General features: G+C 79.4%; 1 non-coding gene across 1 annotated transcript; it reads left to right on the top strand.

Moving 5' to 3' along the window:
• Positions 1 to 2,142: 2,142 nt before the first annotated feature.
• Positions 2,143 to 2,295, top strand: LOC142360249 (5.8S ribosomal RNA). Its single transcript, XR_012762913.1, has one exon. It is a non-coding gene; the product is annotated as a 5.8S ribosomal RNA (ribosomal RNA).
• Positions 2,296 to 2,500: the final 205 nt, after the last annotated feature.

The raw sequence follows: 2,500 nt of genomic DNA on the forward strand, positions 1-2,500 counted from the left end.
GCCGCCGTCGTCTCGTGCGGCTCGTCCTCCGACGCGCGCGGGTGCGTCGACCTGTCGGCCGCGGACGCCGCGCCCCCGCCGGCTCCCCGCTTCCCGCGTCTGCGCGGGAAGCAAGAGGGGGGGATGCCGGCGGGGCAACGCGGCGAGCGCGGCCGGCAGAGCACCGGCCTGCTCGGCGGGCCGGGGGGCGAGCGTCGAGCGACGGCGGCGGCACCGGGGGCCGCAAGCGCGACAGCCGAGGGGTGTCGCCGTCTTCGGGGGGCGGCAGCTCCTGGGGGGGGGGGTGGGGCGGCGCCGGCGGCGGCGCCGTCTACCCCCCCGCGCGCGGGACAGGGCTGTCTCCGGGCGTTCCGGGCCGTGGCGCGGGTGTGCGCACGGCGTTTCGGGCGGCGCGGCGGCCGGACCCGCGAACCTCCCCTCCGACCCGGCACGGCTGCCTCTCGAAGAGGGAGCCGTGGCGGGAAGGGGGGGGCGCGAGCACGGTCTCGGCCGCTGGCGCCGCCCGGGGCGGGCGAGGCCCCCCCCCGGCCGGGTCGCGTCCCGCGCGAGCGGGCGGCCCGAGCCACGTCTCTCCCCCCGGGCGCAGCGCCGGGCTATCGAGGGAAACCCCGGGCCCCGGGGCTAAGGAGGACGAGGTGGTGGCGGCGGATGCCGGGCGCGCCCCCGCGGGCGGACGCTCCCCCGAGGGCGGCAGCCGGGGGAGGCACCCCCGCGGGGCCATGCAGGTCGTTTCCCTCACCCCAGGGCCAGGTACCTAGCGTCCGCGCTTCGGCGGCCCTCCCTCGGCCGAGTCCGGGGGTCAAAGGCCAAAGGAGCCGGGCGGCGGTTTAAAGACTCGAGCGGCACGGCGCGAGCCGCGGGGGGGGCGTCCGCCCCCGCGGGCCGCCGTGCCGGAGAAGGGGGGGCGTCTCGCTGCCCCAACCTGCCCCCCCTCTCCGCGGGCCGGTCTCGGCGGAGAGACCGCGGCGCGGGTCGGCCGCGGCCGACCTGCCCGCCCTCGCAAACGGGGCCACCCGCCGGCCGGAGCGCGGGCTCCGCGCCGGGGGAAAGAAAGGCGCGGCGAGCCCCCGCGGGGGGGGGCGGCCGCCGGGGGGCCGCCCCGCGCCTTTGGACGCTCGCGCTGCGGCCGCGCTCGGGGCGCGCCGCGCTCCCCTCTCCCGCTCCTCGCCCCGCCCTCGGCGCCCAGGGAAAGAAAGGGGGGGGCGAGCCACACCCCCCCAGGCCGAGCGGCGGCGGCGCCGCTCGGCGTGCCGGTCGGTGCCGGTCGTCCGTCGGGTCGTCCGGGAGGGTTCCCCGGCCGCATCCGCTGGCGGCCGTCCCGTCCCGCGTTTCCCCGCCCGTCGCTTCCGTCTCGAGGGCGGGCGCGCGGCGCGGGGGCGTCCCGCTCCGGGTCTTCGCGTGGAAACGGGGAGAGTGGGAGCCGCCCCCCGCGCTCAGCGCCGTCCGCCTTTCCGCTGGGGCCGTGCCGGCGGCCCCAGGGGGCCGAGGCGAGAAGCGGCTGCGGCGGCGGTTTTCGCGGCGGCGGTGGCGGCCGCCGCCGCCGGGCGGGGTGGCCGGGTTCGCCCATCCGGCGCGGGCCGGTGGGCGGCCGCGCGTCGCCGGCTCGCGCTCCAGTGGCCGGCCGCGCTTCCTCCGGCGTCGGTGGAAGGCGGCGTCGGCGCCGAGGTTCGCCGGCGGGGCGAGAGGCGACCGTGGTGGGCGGAGCCGGCTCGTCGCAGCGCGGGCGCAGCCGGGCGTCCGGCTCCCGAGCGAAGGCGGGCAGGCGTCGCGGCCGGGCGTGCCGTAGCCTCCGGGGGGAGGCCGGTCCGAGCCCGGGCGCCTGGGCCGCCCCCGAAGCGCGCCAAGGGTGTGTGTGTTGCGTACGTTTCCCCAGGGTCGGTCGGGAGCGCGGGCTCCCCCGCCCTTTGGCCGCTCGGGGTTTTCCGTTGTTTTCCGTTTCCCCTGTGCTCGTACGGTCAAGCCGAGGCGAGGGCCTCTCCGTCGCGCCGCGTCGCGCCGCCGCGCCGCGCCCCCTCCGCGCGTGCGGAGGGGGGTGGGCGGCGGCGGGGCCGGCGGTCGGTCCGGCCGTCCTCAGAGAAGGGGCCGCTCTCGGCGAGCGGTCCCGGCCCCTCCGCGCGCGCGGGGCGGTGCCGAAACCGAGACAACTCTTAGCGGTGGATCACTCGGCTCGTGCGTCGATGAAGAACGCAGCTAGCTGCGAGAATTAATGTGAATTGCAGGACACATTGATCATCGACACTTCGAACGCACTCGCGGCCCCGGGTTCCTCCCGGGGCTACGCCTGTCTGAGCGTCGCTTTACGATCAATCGCCGTCTGCGCCGCCGAGCCCCCCCGCCCCAGCGCGGGGGGGGGGGGCCGGCGGGCCAGCAGCGGCGCGGCTGGGGTGCCTCGCAGGGCCGCGCGCGCGAGCGCGCGGGCCTTCGTCCCCCTAAATGGAGACTCGGGGAGCGCTCCGAAGCTCCCCGCTCCCGGAGAGCGCCTGCTGGACGGAGCTCGTCC

This window comes from Opisthocomus hoazin, unplaced genomic scaffold (assembly GCF_030867145.1).
Source record: "Opisthocomus hoazin isolate bOpiHoa1 unplaced genomic scaffold, bOpiHoa1.hap1 HAP1_SCAFFOLD_165, whole genome shotgun sequence".
Lineage (NCBI taxonomy): Eukaryota > Metazoa > Chordata > Aves > Opisthocomiformes > Opisthocomidae > Opisthocomus > Opisthocomus hoazin.